General features: G+C 48.1%; 1 protein-coding gene across 1 annotated transcript in view; it reads left to right on the forward strand.

Moving 5' to 3' along the window:
• Window positions 1-22,287, forward strand: part of LOC147428767 (putative methyltransferase At2g41040, chloroplastic) — a 164,296-nt gene that overhangs the window by 122,264 nt on the left and 19,745 nt on the right. The gene's annotated exons all lie outside the window — the stretch shown is intronic.

Raw genomic sequence — 22,287 nt, forward strand, 5'->3', positions numbered from 1 at the left:
GACGTAAATAAAATCTTTCTTTCATCTTTCTTTCTCTCTCTATACACAGCAAGGGAGACTCAACCCTTGTGCAAGGGAGGCTTAACGCAGTATGCAGGCTCTCTCTCTCTCTCTCTCTCTCTCTCTCTCTCTCTCTCTCTCTCTCTCTCTCTCTCTCTCTCTGTGCATTCAGCAACGCGGAAGTACCACAAGGGACGGGCAACGCAAGGGTGTGAGGGAACAAGTTCTATAGGGCTGTGCTGGTCGTGGGGAGATAGACCAATCAACCGACCTTGGAGATGACGATATCTATGAAACCCCGCCTAAATCAAAAGCAACATTTAGGCGGAGGATTCGAGAGAGCACACTATCGCCCGGTTTTGTGAGAGCAGAGAAACTTTCTAGAGTCAAAGATGACTTAATGTTTGAGAAGGTACAGGTGATGATTAAGGTGGAGCTGAGCTTTTTGAGGGATGACATTGAAAAGAGATGTATGCAAATGCGGAGATATACAAAAAAGCTATGTATGCAGATATGAGGAAAGAATTGGACAAAGAGATGCTTAGTAAGCGAGACGAGATGTACACATCATTGAAGGCCGAAATACAAACGATTGTGAGGGCAGAAGTGAATGTAATGGAATATATAATGCAGAAAAGATTAGAGGATGCACTTGCTGCGTTTGAATCCTGGAAATAAAAAATGGAAGAACGCATGAATGGAAAGGATGCATTGATCGAAGCACTTAAGGGAGACCTCACACCTTGCAAAATACCCCGGCAAAGGAGGGAGAAAATCAACCCTCAATGATAAGGGAGCTTGAAAGCATTAAGGAGCAATTGAAAACTCTACGAGAAGAGGAAGAGCAAAAGGCACGAACAACCTCTTTATTGGCAGAGCACCTATTCAAAACATAGGACAAGGTTGATAAAGCTGAAAAGTGGATCGAGGATGCAAAGAAAGGAAAAGATAAGATCCCTGACGCCACAGCGACATTCACTATCATCAATATGAGGATTGAGGAGGAGCAAAAGAGAAAGACTAGAGCCCTTCATGTGCATGTTACAAGTCTCAAAGACATTGGAAAAGAAGAAGAAGAGGTGCAAGAGCTCTTGAAGCGCATGGGTATTTTGAACCCACACACACACAGGTGCTTGGAGAGTTGGCAAGAAGGGAAGTGATGAGAAAGGAAGGCCCAAGGAAAGAGCACCCATTATATCCCTACGCTAGAAGCTAGGAAGGAATTCCTGAAGAAGAGACCAACACTCGAGCAAACTGGGATATTTTTGCGTGATGACCTCACTCTGTAACAGGCTTGGACACTCCAAGTGAGAAATCAATAGCAAAACACGAACAAAAACTTCAAAATCACTGAACTTTAATATATATATATATAGAGAGAGAGAGAGTCGACACGGCCCAGCATAGTTCCGTGCCCAGAGGTACTGGCCCCAGAGTATGGCGCCCCTTTCGATATTTCTTTATCATTAATCATTGCACAGTACACCTCCTAAGGGACCTCTACGTCCAAATGCTTTGCAGAGTGAGACCCCAAGGGCTCTTTTAAACAGTACAAGGGATGCCAAAACCAAAGCCCCAAAAGCAATCAGTTAAAAGCTTCAAATTTTTAAAGCATCTGGTCCAAAAACTGGCGCCAAAAGCTGACAGCAAATCGCGGAATTCCGTACAACTGCCACGTCATCAGTTAGCGTTAAATGCGGAGCGTCCAATTTAGTTGCCACATCAGCATGCTCTATGCAATCTCTCTCTCTCTCTCTCTCTCTCTCTCTCTCTCTCTCTCTCTCTCTCTCTCTCTCTCTTTATGACTCTAGTGTCCCTGGGCCCCATCGGACGAGACCCTAAGTTGTTCCCCCATAACTTTAACTTCTTGTCAGATTCCGGGTGGACATGCCACGTCATAATTTTGTGACATACCTCCCTCTTGAAAGAATTGTAATCGCCCTCGATTATGCCTGCAAAAACAGATATAAGCCATAAACCAATTCAATAAACACTTACTCTAAGTACCGACGCACTACACGACACAAATCCAGTACTTGCACAAATACGACAGTCACTGAACATCAAATCACATTCAAATCAAATCACATAGAATCCATGGAGGTCTAGGACCATGATTCCTGGCAACATGTTTAGCAATCGCATCTAGATCCACATCTGACCTCACTGATGTCGGATTAACTAATTCTTATTGTGATTATGTCCATAGATTTCTAAAGACCCAAATGTTGCAGTCATTTTGTCTTTCAAATCTGCACTCAAAACACAATCACATGAGTGAGCACACAACAATTATATCCATTTTTGGGAATTCCCATGTCAAAGTACTTCTTTCATAAAGTCAGTTAGTAGAATACTGTCAGCCCATCAGTACCCCTGAAATCTAAAGGAAAATCAGTGACTTTATTCCATCCGGGTAATTTGTGACAAAGGAGCGGAGTGACTATCCTCTTGTGCAGTACCATTTGCACCAGATTCAACCCTGCTGATCCACGAGATCCCTCGGAATAGTCGAAGCAAGACCGAAAATCTCAAGGTAAAGTTTCAAATCTGAGGAGTATCTGCTAGATCCTCCTCCTCTATCCACTTCGCATCCAATGCTAGATAGTTCTTGACTAAGAACCGTCGTTCACTTTACCTTTCACTTTCCTTTCCTTATGAGCCAATATTTGTTCTAGAACGAGTATTCCCTCTCTCTCTTCCACTTCAGGTTGCTCCTCAAACTCCCTGTCGATTGGCACCTCACCCTTGAAAGGTTTCAAGAGACTCATATGAAAAGCATTGTGAATCTTCCAAGTATCTGGCAACTCCTTTCCGAAGGACACATGACTTTATCTTTTCTTGAATATAGAAAGAGCCATAATATCGCATACTTAGTTTTGGAAAAAGCCGCTCCTTTCCCTTTCTTTTCCTCAGGCGTGCCTTCGCAAATGGTAAGAGCACCTAGTCATCTTCCTTCAACTGCAAGTCGCGTCAATGTCTATCAGCTGCCTTCTTATGCCGTGCATGAGACTTCTCAAGAGCCTCGCAAACCTTGGCAAAAGCAATGTCCAAATCTCTCGTATACAGATTTGCTTCAAAAATATTATCTTGGGTCTGGGGAATTCTCTGATCTATCAGGTGATTCCCTTTTCCTTTCTTTCCTTGTGCCTTGGGACGTGTGGGTGGCTTTGCTAGCTTCCCTTGTCCATTGGCACGTTAGTCTCAATCATCGGAACTTTGAGATGCACTATCATCTGATCCCCTTTCTGTGGAATCCTCTGATGAACTTGCATCTGGTTCCCTTAGTTCCTCTGCACCTTCAGATGTGCTACCATCTGATTCTCCCGAATCGTGCGATGAGCTGTCATTTGGTTCCCATGATTCATTCTCTTCACCGGCAGAATCTTGCCCTGTTGAGGTGGATATTATCCTGTCCGTAGGATAAGTCAATGAGCCGGCATGCATTCCAAGTCGTTGCTTAGCATGTTCCATAAGTCTCTGAATAGAGTCAAACTTCTGGTTTAGACAATAGTCTCGAATCTCTTTTAGCAAACCATAGCAAAACCGCTCAATGTGGTCTCTCAAAGTAATCTTCCGAAATGAAGACATTGGCAAATGAGTATCTCAAAACCTCTAGCAGTAATCATCCAATGTATCTTAGTCATTCTCGATTGATGCCAAGCCATGATGACATTTCTTTCCTATTCGTCTGTCAATATCTGTTCCGGAATGAATCAAAACCTCTAGCAGTAATCATCCAATGTATCTTAGTCATTCTCGAGTGATGCCAAGCCATGATGACATTTCTTTCCTATTCGTCTGTCAATATCTGTTCCGGAACGAATTAATTTTCCTTGATGTTGTAAACGCTTGCTGCTGCTATTCATACGCCCTCGTCATCGACCACAGCTTGCCTGTCCGCGCTCGCGCTGTCCTCCGCAGGCTGCCGTGCTGAGGTAGCCCGCTTGGCGTCTTGCGCAACGCTGCCTGCCCTGCATTCCTCGCTCATCCCCCCCTTCCTCTTTTTCTGTCGCTTGCTAGTTTGCTCACCTGAGCTTGGCCTTGGTGTTGTTTCCCAGTGGCAGCGACTTTGCCATTCGCCTCATTTAGCTTCTTCTTCGATGCTCTCGTTCGCCTTCACCCGTCTTCACAGCAGTAGACACAGATGGAGGATTCTGCTCCGCCACAGAGGGACTCCACTGAAGCCCCTTCGCCTGACCCCACAGAACCCACCATCCGACTTTCTCTTTCGTCGACAGAGCAAGCGATCTTAGAGGCAGAGGTGGCACGCTTGTAGGCCACCTCTGTTATTTGCAAGGTTCTCGGCACCAGACCCAATAGAGGGGAGGTGCGTGATCTCTAGGCCCGCCCTCTCGCAGAGGTGGACAAGATCCTCGACGTTGAGTTTCTCGGACGTGGCTACTACCAGATAGAGTTTGAGACCCCCCGAGATGGCGTCCGAGGTCATTGCGATGAGGCCCCTGGCATCCAAGCAGTTCGAACACACTTTCGACAGTGGGCCATGATTTCGACCCAACTACCGACGTTCTTGTCAAGGACGCAGACCAGCCCATCTCAGTCTGCTTCTCCAACCTGCGGAGGGAGTACCTTCTGCTCTTTACCAGGATAGGCTCAGTGACTGAGATTGTCTTGGAGACACCTCGCACGGCAGCCTCTGTAGCTGCCAAGGCGGCCGGCATACCCACAGTGCGTGTTCTGGTTCGGGACACCCACACTCTCTCGAAGGTCATCCTACTACCTCGGGTGAGTGGAGACTGGTTCTGCCAGAGCGTGGAGTATTCGGGCCTCCCAAATCAGTGTTCCGTTTGCAGATAGATGGACCATTTGGCAAAGGCCTGTCCTCCCAGGAGACCTCGACCTACAGCGCATGTGCAATCTCCCAAGGCTGAGCATGCCCAGCAGCCAAATACACAGAACACACAGGTTGGTATCTCGACTGAGACCAGCGATCAGACAGCTGACGGTTGGCAGCAGGTGCCTGGCCGCCGCCGACAGGGGCTGGCTCGTCCCACTGGTCCCCTTGGTGGCCGACCCTCTGCAGCTCAGCAGCATTGGGTTCCGACGAGAAACCGTTTTGACTCCTTTCAGCAGGACCCGCCTGAGGAGGCCCCGTCCACTTCAGTTCCTCCACCTCCATCTCCTCCTCCCTCGCTGCTGCTCCGCCTCCCCCTCCCCCACCTCCACCTTCGCCTCCCGTCCCTCCTCTCCCCCTGGTGGGGCCCACACCTAATCTCCCGACCCCTCCTCCACTCTTCAGACGCAGGGGACAAGACACGCGTGTCACAAATTGCTGAACGTGTTAAAGCCCTGAAGAAGGGAGCCAACTTGCAGATGTCGGCCGAGGGGTCTAAACCCTAAGAAGAACAAGTAACAGAAGAAGTCCTACCAATTTATGGGGACCCCGTCCGATGGGGCCCCAAGTGACATAAAGGATATAAAGCAGGACCCACTCACACACACAGCAGATTTTAAAAAATTACGACGGTTGATGATGTGGCAGGCTGTATGGATTTTCGCGTTTTGCGCTGGCTGATGACGTGGCAGGCTGTACGGATTTCCGTAAATTACGCTAGCAGCTTTTTGGCATTGCTTTTAGACTAGAAGCTTTTGAGTTTGAAGGCTTTTCATGTAAAACTGCTTTTGAGGCCTAGGGCCTTTAAATATGAGGCTAGGGCTCATTCTTTAGCATGCTTCCTGACGAAGGTGCAGAGTCTGGAGTACCCGCTTGTACTGTGTTGATGCAATATAAAGAAATATCGAAAGGGGCGTCAAGGTTTGGGGCCAATACTCTCTAGGGTGGAATTCCGCCACTCTGTGTCGCATGTCGTCTCTCTCTCTTTAAGTTCAGTTGTTATTGAAGTGCTAAAAGTTTGTTCGGTCTATTCTTTTCTATCGCCACGTGGTGCCCGTCTTGTGATAGTGGTATCAGAGCATCAAGCGTGTGCTTTTCTAAAAGCATACCGGTCCTACCAAGGAGCAGACAGAGCAAGATCGCACTTCCAAAGTTCATTGGAAATTTTAGCTTTGTGCTCCGACCCCACCCTTACTTCATCGTGCATCGGGTGCTCTCATCTTCACCGCTCATGTCTTACAGGGCATAAGCCATTAAGATCACTTGCAAGAGAAGGATCCAGATTTGTTTCGAGTCACTATTTTTCTCAGAAGCAGTGCCATGTAGATGTTGATGTCTGTAGCTACCAAGCCGCACACTTCCATGGACTTGGCAAGCTTTCAAGAAAAATTCTCCCGAAGTTATATGGTTTTTGACATCTTCCTTCGGAGTGCAGCTTCTGGCAAAGTGGGGTATCCTGAAATGCTTGCCATGAAAACCCTAGCAGATTATATCTTGAAATTTCTCGACATCTCTCAGTAGATGTCTCTTCACAAGCAGATGACCTTGGAGGTCCAGTGCGATTGCTACCTTGGGACTACCATCGCCGCCAAAGAAACACTATCTGCCCAAGAGCTGATGGACCATGCTGTGCTCGGCTACAACTTTATGGAATGAACCTAACCCCAATTTTTGGTGCAGGTTTCAAGATGGAAAGTCAGTCGACTTTTCAAGCTCGACTAATGTCGAGATTGCTTTTTAAGTTTGAAATCTGTCTGAGAACTTGTTTGGTGATCCTGCTTGGAATTTGTTTGAAATGGATGGTATCTGTTTTGAACCTGTCTTGGTGCCGATTTGAATTGTTTGACTCTGGTTGTAATACTGGTTTCAATGATTGGTGATTTTACTCCCGGGTGTAGTGAGATATGTTTGAGAATGCTTGTTCATACTCATGGCCCGGACCCTTGTGGTTATTTGCGGCGGGAGTATTGAATGATTGAAAAGTGTTGTTTTTACTCATGGCCCGGATCCTTGTGGTTATTTACGGGGGAAATATTGTTGTTGGGACTCTTGGCCCGGACCTGGATGGTTATGTGGGAGGAGTATTAAGAAGTCTTGAGCAGTGGTTACTCTCAGCACCTCCAAACGACGCAGGCTGCGGTCTGGGTTGTAAAAGGCCTCTATATCTCCCGGCCCGGACCTTTTTAGGTTATGCGGGAGGAGTGATGAGGGAGTTGTTGAATATCTCCCGGCCCGGACCTTGTTAGGTTATGCGGGAGGAGTGTTCATCGGCGGCTTTATGTTTCTATGTCTTGTAACATGCATATGTGAGCATTTGTGTTGCATTGTGATGTGCCAACCACTGACTATTCCTAATTGGATGAGATTGCCAAGGTATCTAATTTTAGTGCATCAAGACACCCTCAATACGGTCTGGGTGTGATGGCGTAATTTTACTATGCCGGAATATCAAGAGTTCCGATCTGGACGAAAGGAGAAGCTAACTCCTTGATCAAAAGAGCCGAAAGGAGAAGCTAACTCCTTAACAAAAAGAGCAAACTGATTGTCCCTCTGAATGTCCCTCACAAATTTTTTGTGCTGTCTTGGTGCCGATTTGAAATGTTTGACTTTGGTTTTAATACTAGTTTCATTGATTGGTGAGTTTACTCCTGGGTGGAGAAGTGAGAACTGATGTTTGAGAATGCTTGTTCATACTCACGGCATGGGCCCTTGTGGTTATTTGCAGGGGGAGTATTGAATGATTGAAAAGTGTTGTTTTTACTCATGGCGCGGACCCTTGTGGTTATTTACTGGAGGAGTATTGTTGTTGTGTCTCCCGGCCTAGACCTAGATGGTTATGCGGGAGGAGTATTAAGAAGTATGAGCAGTGGTTACTCTTAGCACCTCCAAAACGACGCAGACTGCAGTCTGGGGGGCGTTTGGTTGTAAAAGGCCTCTATATCTCCCGGCCCGGACCTTTTTAGGTTATGCGGGAGGAGTGATGAAGGAGTCGTTGAATATCTCCCGGCCTGGACCTTGTTAGGTTATGCGGGAGGAGTGTTCATCGGCGGCTTTATGTTTCTATGTCTCGTAACATGCATATGTGAGCATTTGTGTTGCATTGTGATGTGCCAACCACTGAATATTCCTAATTGGATGAGATTGCCTGGGTATATAATTTTAGTGTATCAAGACACCCGTGGAAGATCAGTACGGTCTGGGTGTGATGGCTAATATTGAGAGTTTCGATATGGACGAAAGGAGAGGCTAACTCCTTGATCAAAAGAGCCGAAAGGAGAAGCTAACTCCTTAACAAAAAGAGCAAACTGATTGTCCCTCGGAATGTGCCTTGGAATGACCATCGGAAATTTTTAAGCTAACTTTAGTTGTTTTGCAAATATGTTGTAATCGCGGACAATTACTCTCTTTCAAGAAGGGGAGATGTCACAAATTGCTGACGTGTCAAAGCCCTGAAGAAGGGAGCCAACTTGCAGATGCCGGCCGAGGGGCCTAAACCCTAAGAAGAACGAGTAACAGAAGAAGAAGTCCTACCAACTTATGGGACCCCGTTCGATGGGGCCCCAAGTGACATAAAGGATTAAAATTAAGCAGGACCCACACACACAAGAAAAGCTGGCAGATTTTCGAAAATTACGTTGGTTGATGACATGGCAGACTGTACGGATTTTCGCGTTTTGCGCTGGCTGATGACGTGGCAGGCTGTACGGATTTCCGTGAATTACGCTAGCAGCTTTTTGGCATTGCTTTTGGATCAGAAGCTTTTGAGTTTGAAGCGTTTTTACTGTAAACTGCTTCTGGGGCCTAGGGCCTTTAAATATGAGGTTAGGGCTCATTCTCTGGCATGCTTCCTGGAGAAGGTGTAGAGTCTAGAGTACCGGCTTGTACTGTGTTGATGCAATATAAAGAAATACCGAAAGGGGCACCAAGGTTTGGGGCCAATACTCTCTGGGGTGGAATTCCGCCACTCCGTGTCGCGTGTCATTTGTCTCTGTTTTTATTAAAGTGCTAAAAGTCTGTTCAGTCTGTTCTTTTCTATTGGCACGTGGTGCCCATCTTGTGACAACTTGCAGATGCCGGCCGAGGGGCCTAAACCCTAAGAAGAACAAGTCCTACCAACTTATGGGGACCCCGTCCGTGGGGGCCCCAAGTGACATAAAGGATCAAAATAAAGCAGGACCCACACACAAGAAAAGCTGGAAAATCTCCAAAAATTATGCTGGTTGATGACGTGGCAAGCTGTACGGATTTCTGCGTTTTGTGTTGGCTGATGACGTGGCACGTTGTACGGATTTCCTGAATTACGTTGGCAGCTTTTTGGCATTGCTTTTGGACCAAAAGCAATTGAGTTTGAAGGCTTTTTACTGTAAACTACTTTTGGGGCCTAGGGCCTTTAAATATGAGGTTAGGGCTCATTCTCTGGCATGCTTCCTGGAGAAGGTGCAGAGTCTGGAGTACCGGCTTGTACTGTGTTGATGCAATATAAAGAAATACCGAAAGGGGCGCCAAGGTTTGGGGCCAATACTCTGTGGGGTGGACTTCCGCCACTTCGTGTTGCTATCGTCTCTCTCTCTCTCTCTCAGTTCTGTTTTTATTGAAGTGCTAAAAGTCTGTTCATCTGTTCTTTTCTATTGGCACGTGGTGCCCGTCTTGTGACAGCATGTACGCATTCAAAGGGATTTCTGATTTGGTTCACTCCACTATTGGGGTGAAACAGGGCTGTCCGCTATCTCCTACACTATTTGGCATGTATGTGGATGAGGTTGTTGACTACATTAAGAGTGATGGTGATGGAGGAGCACAGTTGGCAGGGACATGGATCCCACTATTGCATTATGATGATGATATTGTGCTGATTGCTGACTCGCCGGAGGGGATGCAGCGTCATTTAGATGCTCTGTACACATTTTTCCACGATAGTGAATTGTCTGTTAACCTGGGGAAAACCAAGGTTATGGTGTTTTAACACCACACCACAGTGGGTTAGGAGGTCAGCACCCACTTTTACATATGGCCAGGAGATGGTGGAGTATACAAATGCATACACCTATCTTGGGGTAGTCTTTAGTGGACCGGTCTTTTTGTTGAGGAGAGTAGCAAAGACTAGATTGACGAGAGCTTTTGCAGCCTCGGGAGGATTGGAGAAGATGTGTTTGCAGGTTCAGTTTCAAGAACCTCGAACAAAGTTGTGGCTTTTTGACACTCTAGTGGCTTCATCTATGCTTTATGGGGTTCAGATTTGGGGACCCTCAGTGGACCACCATGGAAGATCTGGTAGCACTAATGGATTGAGATGTATGGAGAGGCCTCTAGTCTCTATGATCTCTCAGTTGATGGGCTAAAGCCTCACTGCCACATGAGACTATTCGAGCCAAGCTAGCTACCCCCCCTCTTGTAGTTGAGGACCTTACTAGATCAGTGTCCTTCGTGCATAATTTATGGGACCTCCACAGAGACAGATATGCTCGGCTAGCCCTTATGGGATACGATGTGCTATTGGCCAGATGCGCACATCATCGCATCAGCTAGAGATTGAGACTGGCAGATTGAGGAGAGTACTGGCAGAAGCCAGGATATGCCAGTTGTGTCATATAGAGCCAGAGACAGAGTTACATCACATTTGTCATTGTCCAATATACTATGAGATACGAAGCCACTTTCGCTGTCTATTCAGAGAGGGCTTTGGACCGCTGGCTAGAGTCATGAGATATCAGGATCAGAGATGCCTCGGGTTGTTTTTGCTAGAGCTGTGCAGACACAGCGAGAGTCTCTAAAGGAAACCAAGCAGTGGGAGACATTCACAGAGGGAGATCATTGACTTCTATAGAGCAGGGACTCAGCAGCCAGATGAGCATGCTTCACACCAGACTTCAAAGCCCAGTTATATGAGAGGTATATTAGTGGACAGAGCCACTGAGCTTGGGAGAGCTAGACGCCCACATCTACAAGGGCGACCACGACAAATTGAGGCTCCATCAGAGGATCAAGACTATTCTAGCACGATATGAGAGACGCCCAGTACGACTATTTACAGAGGCCGACATCGACGAAGCTCTTCAGCGACCGATGCAATACTTTCTCGGACAACACATGATGCCGGGTATCCTTGGGCATTGATGATGATTTCAGTTTGACGATTTTAGTATCTTAGTTTAGTCTTTCACTTTACTTCATTTTATTTCTGTACTTAGACATTGGATTAGATCCACAAGGATTGTATCAGTTTGGTCTCATAGGTCATTTTGGCATTTTGAAGACCTTCAATATAACATTTCATTTCATTTCATCTCTCTCTCTCTCTCTCTCTCTCTCTCTCTCTCTCTCTCTCTCTCTCTCTCTCTCTGTGTGTGTGTGTGTGTGTCTCTCTCTCACCACATGTAACCTTTTAGTCTCATAGGTCATTTTGGCCTTTTGAAGACGTTAATATTACATTTCATTTCATTTCTCTCTCTCTCTCTCTCTCTCTCTCTCTCTCTCTCTCTCTCTCTCTTTGTTTAGCTGTTTTGAAGTGCTAAAAGTCTATTCTATAATGTTCTTTTCAGTTGGCACGTGGTGCCCTCCCATTATTACAGAAAACTTGCATGGATAAACATGGTCAAGAAGCACAAAGAGATGCCATGCTTTAAAATTGAAATGATGAATGCCATCCTTTAGGAAGAAGCAAAGAGAAAAACGCATAAATTATGGCCAGGGGTTGTGGGGTTGGCAATGCAGGGCATTTTTCTCTAGGACGCAAAATGATTGAGCAATAATAGGGGGAAGTGCCCATTATGGATGCATGGCATGCTTGCAACAATGCATATCATAGGGCTGGTGTTGATTCTAGAGTTTGCAGACATGGATAAGAAAAATACCTCTCTGACACACAACACTAAGGAGAAACGATATATCCAGAAGATCCGATTGTTGAAGAGGTGGCATAAAGAAAGGAGCATATGCTGCATTTTAGTGGCAGAAAAAGAGGGCAAGTATGATTCACATTGTTACGGTAGAGGGAGCATTGCTTACTGCCGATCTGCCAAGGTAGTTTCAAACATTTCAAATGAACGGGATCTAAAACGTCCTAAACATGATATAGAACACTGGTTCACATGAACGTTTCAATGCTGAGTTTTCCTATAGTAACACAAAAGGGAATTATAAATTAGATATCTACTTGCATTCACCTAGATGAAGCACATATGACATTTAAATTATGAAATTCATCACGCTAAGAAAAACCTTAAAAATGACTGTAGAAACTGAAAGAAATTCCGTCCAATTATCATAAAAATGTAACAAAAGAAATGTTTAAAAGATTTTTTCAAAAAATGTTATTTAGTTTGTTGAATGTGTTTGAGATGTAACCTCATGATTTGCATGATGGTGCAGGCCTGTGGCATCATAGAGGTAACTATTTGGAGTCGTGATGCATCAATGAGAGTATGCTACTTGGGGGACACATTTAGAGGTTCGGACGTCTGTATATTGACAGAGGCATATAAGTTCATTGACAGTAGGCTGCATGGTGTCCTTGGGTCTCCATATGCTTCACGATTTCAGGATATCATGAAATACCCAAGTCTCAAGGAAATTCCTCACAGAACATAGTAATACTAGCTCAAGCGATCGTCAATCACCTTTTCTAAGACAGGGAGATGTTTTGGGAGTTTGCATGTGATGAAGTAGGGCTACTTACATTGTCCCAGGGTGGAGAGGTTACGCATTTGGCACACATCCAGTGGTGTTGGCAAGTGCACATAGGCTGGCCATTCTTAATGGGTTGTCATATCAAACAAGAATGGATGGTTTGATGTGATATCAAGGGATGAGCAAGTAGGATGACACAACCACATGATGTACATTCACATGACCATAACCTTTAATGAGTCTATGCTTACGATCAATACAAATGGTTTAGCTCCTAGTCAACAGTCACCATGGTATGAACCTTTTAAGGCATGCTACAAGTAGCAAGAGTGGAATCATCTTCACTTGATCTCCTTTAGACAATCTCTTTTCATAGTACCCTTTGCTCGTTGGCATATTGAATAGTTTCTCCTCGAGTGAGGTTATCCATATTAGAGGCTTGAACCTCATTAACTTAGATGGTAGACCTCCCTTATAAGAGAAGATCGAGAAGAGGGCTTATTGCTGTTAGAATAGCTAGATTTGGGGTGAACAGAGAGAATGAGACTGCTTTGTTGGCTCTTTGGTATCCTCGATTTGGATGCAATCGTGTAGCATTTGCAAATGTACGACATTGAGCCTATGCATCAAATGTAATGAGATGATCCAAACCGTTCTCAACAATGCTTGAAGTGACTCTTCCATCTTTAGTTGTTGCACACCTAATTGCATCACTTGTTCAAGTAAGACATTACAAAGCTAACTTATAAGCATCCTTCAAATTTCACTCATGATACTAGCAGATGGCATTACCATAAAAAAGTATAGAAGCAAGAAGAACCTCATGTTTGTCACTCTCATGTAAATCTGAACAGTATGCATTAAATTGATGCAACCAAGCCTGTTGTTCTAGGATCAATCTTACCATCATACTCACGCTCCTTTGGTAATGATGTCGATGCACTAGCAGAAACCTTAGTGGTGGCGTTTGCACGAGTGGCCGCAAGCTTCTAGTAATCCGGTGCAGGAATGGACTCATGTCGATGAGCCAGATTGCACATTATTGGGATCTGAAACCGCTGTGTTTTCTTGGCTTCACATTGAGCACAGGCTTCTTCATGGGCCTCCCTGCATATCATAGTGCTATGTGTACTGGTCTAGTATCTACTAGCTGCATCCTCACCCACATGTATCACGCGGCATGCATTCTTGTATCTGCTCACTCTGCAACTTGAGCTTCAGCTGTGGAGGCCTGAGATTCAGGCATGAGGGCTTGAGAAGTTGAGAGCATGAGCAAAGCCCTAGAGAGCCACTGTATAGGTGCAAAGGCTAGACAAAGGAAAAGAAGGGCCCAAGTGACGTGCAGAAAAAGGAAAGTTCAGAATCTTCCGATCATCTTGTTAACCCCTGTTTCCAAGAGCAATATCCCCATCTGACTGTTGAAGCCTGTGCTCGAGAGCAATCTCCCTCTGGAATGGGCTTGGGTTTCCCATCTTAACCATGTTGGTATTGCTGTCCTGTAGTCCCAGGGGTTCTTCCCTCCTATGCCTTATCACTTCGATGGCCAACCTGAAACTAGACCACGGTAGACCTTTCCAAAAAAGAGAATTGGCCTCCTAAACATTGTTTGGGAGTTTCTCAAAAATGAATTGCAAACACTGCTTCCTTTTAAATTATATGAACATATGGAGTGAAGCAGGTGCGTATGCAGGCTGCAAAAGATTCCAAGTCACACTTATTATGAGATTTTCTTGCACGATGTCTACACATCTCGAAGAAACCCAACACCCCTTGACGGTCACACCCCATGCTTGTCAATTATGACACATTACACAAATTAAGGTCTCTCTGCTCAATTAGCATGTCCTCGTTTATGTTATCTCACTTGATGTCTGTTTTCTCGCAACTGCCAATGCGCTCTGACTGTCAGTGTAGATAGTGTTGGCAGTGTCCTGTCCAACACCCAAATTAGCCATAAGGCATCTGAGCCATACATACTCAACCGTAGTTGTGAAGACTTCTGTACTCAGCCTCATAACTAGAAGTGGCCACAGTAGGTTGCTTCTTGCTCAACCATGATATACATGAATTGCCAAGCATGAAACAAAAACCACTTGTGGACACTCGCGTGTCAAAACAACCAGCCCAATTTGAGTCCGAAAAAGCATGCAAGTCTGATGGAAATGATCCCCCCTTGGGATAAAACAAGCCAAGATGTAAAGTGCCACTAAGGTAGCGGAAAATCCTCTTGACAGCCTGCCAATGCTTAGACCCTGGGTTATGCAAAATCTGCCGACCTATGAGACTGCAAACTAAATATCCGGCCTCGTGTTGCATACATAAATGAGGCATCCAACAGCAGTTTGGTAAAGAGTGACATCTCCAAAATCACCAACATCATGAAGACTCAATTTTAAACCTGTTTCCATGGGAGTGAAAATAGGTTTGCAATCCTAAAGTCCAAACTTACATAGCAATGTCTCTATGTAACTTTTCTGACACAAGACATTACCACCATCACACTGCTTAAACTGTATGTCCAAGTAATGATGCAACAGCCCCAAATCTTTCATCTTGAAAGTAGCATTCAAATCAGCATTAAATTCAGCAATATCTCTCTCATTTGGTCCAGTGATCAACAAATCATCTACATAAAGAACCACAATGAGAAGTACATCACCCTCATACTTTACATACAATGTGCTTTCTGTTGGACTGTTACGAAAGCCTTGTTTGACCAAATGAATGACAGCTTTCTCATACCAAGCACGAGGAGATTGCTTCAACCCATACAAAGCCTTCTTACATTTGCACACTTTGTCCTCTTGTCCTTTCTTGACAAAACCGTGAGGCTGCGTTACATAAACTTCCTCAAATATGTCACCATTCAAGAAAGCAGTAACAATGTCTGATTGATGTACATCCCAACCAAAATGAGCTGCCAATGCACATAGAAAACGCATAGTAGTCATACGACAAGTGGGAGAAAAATTCTCTTCATAATCTATGCCTTTTTGTTGTGCATAACCCTTTGCAACAAGTCGAACCTTATGGCGATCGATCTCACCATCTAGCTTGCATTTCAACTTGTAAACCCACTTCGTACCAAGGGCCTTTTTTCTAGGAGGAAAATCGCATAAAGTCCATGTGTCATTTTCTATAAGTGCATCATATTCTGATTGCATGGCAGCCATCCAATTTTTAAATTTTGTGCTTCATCAGAAGACAGAGGTTCCTCAACATCATGTAAGCTAGACATGGCCAAAGCATAACAATCTGATGCATAAGATGCATGGCAGAGCCTTGTGTCTTATAAACACAAGTTTCTTGGAATTCTACCGTAATCACATAAAATATGACATATGGCTTAATTGTAAGGAAAATTGATCTGTCCATGTCAGTATGTCCCAAGTCCCGTAATAAAAAAGAGATAACAACTATAGACGATATATTAGATCACTTTGAGATAGCAAATTTTAATTGCAAGCAGTGTCATCCATCTTTTTCTTTTTTTTCGAGAAAAAGATCCTTCTATTAGTTACTGAAAACTGCCCGTAGGGCTACATCCACCTCTGCAAGAGAGGGCTACAACAAGTATGATGGGGAGACTCTCCCAATGAAAAAACAGCATATATACAATGAGGCTAAATCAAGAGATGGGAGGAGGGAAGAGCCACACAGGTGGACAGTAGTGCCATCTGAGCACCCCGTGGACAGTGGTGTAAAAAGGCCCAGGGCGCCAGAGTCGAAGGAAATCCTCGCGGCGCTCCCGCATGCGGTCGGAGCTGCCCTGTAGTCCCTCAAGCGGTCCTCCGAGAGTATGGATCAGCTCTAGCCAAAAGTCACGAACAGTCTCTCCTGGTGGCACAGGGCGAGCCTTAAAGATGCGGAAACAGCGGGCCCGCCAAATGAACCAGAGAGCTAGGCCACTGATGAGCTCCCAACACTCCTCTCTCACTGCACCACTCCTGTGGAGTAAGCTCTGGAGCAGGCTGGAGTGTAGGTCACCCCCCCTGCATCACTATCATCCTGCTGGTGGAAGATAGCTCAAACTGAAGTGACGGGCCCGTGAGGGTGGACCAAGCCGCTGCCCCCCAAGTGTACTGTCGAGCCGTGGAGAGGGCAGGCATCAGCCGAAGAACTCGTAGCCACACCTGCTGGGCCGAGCGACAGTCCCAAAGACAGTGACGCTGACTCTCCACCAACTGGTCACAGGCTGCACATGCGGCCGAGAGACCACTATGCACAAGCCAGCTCCCTTCTGCTGTGGCTCTGTGTGCAACCAGCCACTGGAACAAAGTGACGCGCCTCGGCTGTCTGGAGTCCCATAGCCTCTGCCAAAAAGATGCCAAGAACTCGACTGTGAGGCCCCCCTCCTGCCAATGACGTGCTGCAGCGGGGCGGGCCTCTCTTTGTGCTGCAAGTATGTGACATCCAAGCCGAACAATGTACTGAAAGAAGGGGACTCCTGGGCGGTCTGCAGAAGAGAAAGGGTCCCTCCATAGCCACTCACCAGGATCCCACTGTACTCGTGCCAGTGGACAACACTCCCAAGCCCATAGCCTCCAGTGTCCAGTCTCAAGAGCTGCTGGGTGAGGGTCTATGACGCAAGTCCTCCCACAGATGCCCACAACTCGGATCCTCTGGAAACATCACTCTGCTACCTGCGGGGCCTCTACTGCAACTCGCTGTAATCGTCCCCCACCTTGAAGCTCGAAGAAAAGGGCTGGGACAGTCTCTGAGCAGGCTCTGACTGAAATTAGAACCTCCAGTCGTGTGAAGGCTCCCATCCACCGGGGTGCTACTGGCTCAAGAGGCGTGAGCCACTCAATTGGAACTTACTCTGAGATGTCCTGACACATGCTCTGCACCCCTCTCATGCCCTGTAGCTGGACACCCTGCACCTCCTCTGACAAACCTGTGAACTCAAGCCAGTCATCTAGAGATCGCGCTGGACTTGCTGCCATGGGACCCCAAGAAACATGAGGTCGACTCCCAACCAAGTGGCCTCTCTGAGTGCTAACCATGCGGTTCCAGACGAGAAGCTGCCGTAGGCGCTCCTCCGTGCACGTCGGCTGTCTCTGCTCTAGGCCACGCCGTAAGAGCTCCCAAGATCGAAGCAGACTCATAGCGAATCGGTCCTCCAGTCTCCTGCTCAAACCAACTCGGCGCAACTCTGTAAAGATCCATCTGGTCGAAGGTTGCCAAGGGCCTCCTGACTGAGGCACCCTGGCACGAAGCCTCTGCAGCAAGAACTCCTTCCAGGGCTCCTCACCTGGAAGAAGTCCTCTGACGACGAACTTCCCAAGAAGGGCTCTGCTCTGCTGTGCTGGATCAATGATCCCAAGCCCTCCCTGAGAACAAGGAAGTGTGATGACCGACCAAGCCACCTTGGCTCGGGCAATCTGAGTGTCACGACCTGACCAAAGGTAGTTCCTGATCAGCCTCTCTACCTGGCTGATACAAGAACTCGAGAAAATCCAGCAAGAAGTGATGTACCACATAGTCGCCAACAACACGTGGTTGGCAACTACTACTCTACCAGCCAGCGAAAGTCGTGCTGAGCTCCAATGTAACAGCTTTCTCCTGATGGACAGGAGAAGAGGAGCAATCTGCTGCTCGGGGGACAAATCCAAACCAACCTGACAACCCAAGTACCGAACTGCTGTCCCTGGAGGAATCCACGTGAAACCCTCTCCTGGCATCCAATCTGGCACAGGAGCACTGCCAACCGAGAAAGCCACTGTCTTTCTCCAGTTGATCAGTGCGCCTGATGCACAGCAGAAGGTCGCCAAAGCCTGCTCACATCTGTGAAGATTGGCCTCCTGGCCCTCTAAGTACAAGGCTGAGTCGTCGGCAAACTCAGCGTCCAGAAGCTCATCTCCCCGTATAGGGAGTGCAAGACCCCTCAGACCAACCTGCTGTGACACCAAAAATTTGCTCATTGCCTCCGCATAAAATAGAAAGAGAAAGGGGGCAAGAGGACAACCCTGTCTGACCGAACGTGTGAGCATGAAGCGCTCTCCTCTACCTCCTGCCAAAAGCACCTGACTGTGAGCCTGTCTGTACAAAGCTGACACCCCTCTGATCCAAGCATCTGAGAAGCCCATCCTGCGTAGAGTGCCCTCTAGAAAGTCCCAGTCAACTCTGTCGTATGCCTTCTCAAAATCGAGAAGAAGAATCACAAGGTCCTCACCACGGAGCCGTGCCAAGGCAGAAGCCTCCCAGAAAGTGAAGATGTTGTCAAGGATACTGCGTTCCTTACAAAACCTGTCTGAGTCCCATGTATAAGGCTCTCCAAAAGTGGCTGAATCCTCAAACTCAGAGCCTTGGCAAGAATTTTGTAGGCTGAGTTGAGGATGGTGATGGGGCGCCACTGTCGAATCTCATCCAAGGAGCCACCCTCCTTTGGAATGAGGTAGAGCAGGCCCTCACTCATGCTATCCGGCATCACTCCTGTGTGCAGAATGTACTGAAAGGCACTACAAAGATCTGGGCCAAGCAGGTCCCAATACTCCAAGAAGAAACTAGGAGTCAGCCCATCCTCACCTGGACAGCTACCACGAGGTAGGTCCCTAAGAGCTGTGTGTAGCTCCTCAAGCTGAAGAGTCATCTCTAGCCTCTGGCGCATCTCCTCAGTCACAAGACAAGGCATCTGTGCCCAAACCTGCTCTCTGCATGCATCTTGCCGCTTTGACTGGGGCTCAGCCGACAGTAACTCACGGTAAAAGTCAATAGCAACTGCACGCATATCCTCGGGCTCACAAGCAACTGACCCATCGGGTCTCCTCAACTGATTGACCTTGGCATGCGAGTGCCGAGGTCCCACTGTCTCAAAAAAAACACCTGTCACTCTGTCACCCACCTGAGTCCACTGAGATGCCTGTCGGTGAAAGGCAAACTCATGACGCCTCTCCTTTGTGCAAGCAAGCTCCTGTCGAGCCTGCTGTAACTGCTCCTCCAACCATGGACTGTCTGGATGCTGCTCCTGCATCCTCTGTAGTGAAGCAATGCCTCGTCTGAGACGCTGCTCCTCCTCTCTCGTTGCAGCCCGTCGAGCCAGAGACTCCTGGAGAAAAAAGTGGCTAAGCTGAGCTAGGCCTAAGGCCACTCTGTCTGCAGGTAGAGCCTGGCTGTCCATGCCCTCTGTCCAAAGAGCCTCTACCCTCTCTCTGAGTGCTGAGTCCAACAAGACCCGCTCTGGGATGCGAAGCATCGTGCTCCCACTCCGCTGCCTGTCTGCCACTGTGAAGATCACTGGTGCATGGTCCGAGAAGGATGTCCGTGCCAGAATGCCCACTGATCCCCCCAAGTCACTGAAGTGGTCACTAGTGTAGAAGCGATCTATCCGCGATAGATTCACTCCACCCACTCTGCGGTCCGACCTAGAGAAGGCAAGACTCTCTGGAGGCCTCACAAAGCCAGAGTGCTGCCATGTATCTGAGACGCTCAAAGTCATACACAACCTCTCCCAAGCTGCTAACTCGACTCCATGCACAGTAGCATGGCTGCCTCCAATCCTGTGAGAAGGGTCCTCCAACATGTTGAAGTCCCCCCCTACACACCAATGGTCAGCCTGTGGCAAAGACTCAACAATCTGTGACCAAAACTCTGCACGAGCACTCGCCACATTGGGCGCATAGATATTCAGGAAGCCCACAAGGCCACCCTGAACCTGCATAGTAATCCACTGAGCCCTGCCTGGCACAATAATCCCTCTGCCCACAATGGCCTGCTGCAATGAGTCCGCAATAGTCATACATACCCCACCCTGGATGCCTCCAGGTCCAAAAGCAGCTGACCAAAAGGTATCATATCGTCCACGCAAAATCTGACCACATCGCCGAATGCGGCTCTGAGACAGATGGTGCTCCTGTAGCATAAGGAGATCAATCTCTCCTCCCACAAGGCAACGCTAAAGCTCCTGTCGCAACCGGCCCCGCTGTCGCTAAAACTGGGGCCCACCTAGTCCCTGCACGTTCCACGAGATGATCCTCATGGGGAGCGAGAGAGAACAGATGCTGCCGCAGCAACAAGATGGGCTATCTTCGAGGCTGGCTTGGATGGGGAGTAATCCGCATCCGAGCGTCCTCTAGATAGACGAGACTGTAGTGAGTGCCTCGTCCAATCCCAAGCAGAGCGAGCCGTGCGTGAAGCAACCTCCTCTGTCCAGGAGTCCTCATGAATGTATACATAGCAAGGCAAACACTGCGTATCAGCAAAAAAGTACACCACAATGTGCCTACATCCTGCTGAGTCTGGGGGTGTCACCGCAAACTTGGCCAATAGCCACAACGTCTGCAGTAAATCTGTAACTCCAAGTTCTCCCATGTGGTGAGAGAACTCGAGAACCTGTGTATGCAACCATCCCACCACTGAGTCGAGGGACCACTCTGTCTCGGTCCTACCACAGAGGGGGAAGGAGAAACCAACTGTTGAGTCCAAGGCCTCTGTCCCCCTAGCGGCGAGGAACAAAGCATGGACCCTGAAGCAGGCTGCCTCGTGGTCTGCTGCGGAGTCGCTGAGAAAGCGAGTGAACCTGTAGTCGAAGAAATCCCAGCGGCGTCGGAGGTCAATGTCGTCAGACTACGAGGGATAGCTACAAGGGAAGATGTCTGAATCTGCAGAGGGGGCCGCAAGAAGGGCTGACCCTCTCTCGCTAGGCGACTCGTGGCAAAGGCGCTGCCAAGAGATCTCCTAGCCGCCGGCGAGGGACCAGTCTCCCGAGTCGACTGTGGAACTGGAGCAGGAGGGGGGGGAGAAGGAGCTGGAGGGGGCGGGGGGGAGGAAAAGCGGGGTGGGGCAAAAGAGGTAGAGGGGCGAGGTGGTGAGTGGACGGGAGCAGAGGGCGGGGGGGGGGGGGGGGGGGGGATGAGGAGGAGGAGGGGAACTCTGAAGGGGGGGCGACCGGCGAGGGTGAAGCGGAGGTGGAGGCTGGCGCAGGAGGCTCCTCCTGCTCAAGAGGACCAAAGCGGTTCCCCGTGGGAACCCACTGCTGCTGAGTAGGCACCTGAGGGCCACTCTGAGTGTCAGGCTGTCGCTGTGGCCCCTGGCGTTGACGGCCACCGGCCTGCTGCCACCCCTCCTCCGCTGGAGCCCCAGGCTCGGAGGGTGACTCTGAAGCTTGGCAGGCTGAGGCTGAGGCTGAGGCTGAGGCGCAGGTCGTGGCCTCCTCCGTGGGCAGTCCTTCGCTAGGTGGCCCATCTGTCTGCAAATGAAGCACTGGTTCGGAAGACCCGAGTACTCCACACTCTGTCTAAACCAACCCCCACTCACCCGAGGCAGAAGGATGACCTTCAGGAGCGTGTAGGTATCTCTGACCAAAACTCGAACTGAGGGGATGCCAGCCGCCTTGAACGAGGTGTCTCCAGGATAGTCCCGATGGCGGAGCCAATCCTGGAGAGAAGTGGTAGGTACTCCCTCCGTAAACCCGGAAAGCAGACTGAGATGGGGATGTCTGCCTCCTCTACTAGCACATCCAAAGTCGGGTCAAAACCATGACGCCACTGTCGAAAGTGGGCGCGTGATGCTCGGATGGCCAGTGGACTCATAGCTATGACCTTGGAAGCCATCTCGGAGGTCTCGAACTCAATCTGGTAGTACCCCCGTCCGAGAATCTAGACATCCAAGATCTTGCCCACCTCTGCGAGAAGGCGGGCCTGGAGAAGGTCACGCAGCTCTCCTCTGCTGGGTCGGGTGCCGAGAATCTTGCAAATGACCGAGGTCGCCTGCAGACGCTCTACCTCTGCGGCTAGGCTCGCTTGCTCTGTCAGCGAAAGAGCAAGTCGAATGGTGGGCTTAGCGGAGTCGGGCGAGGGGGCTTCGGA

Source organism: Adiantum capillus-veneris, chromosome 23 (genome assembly GCF_014529385.1).
Source record: "Adiantum capillus-veneris isolate H3 chromosome 23, ASM1452938v2, whole genome shotgun sequence".
Lineage (NCBI taxonomy): Eukaryota > Viridiplantae > Streptophyta > Polypodiopsida > Polypodiales > Pteridaceae > Adiantum > Adiantum capillus-veneris.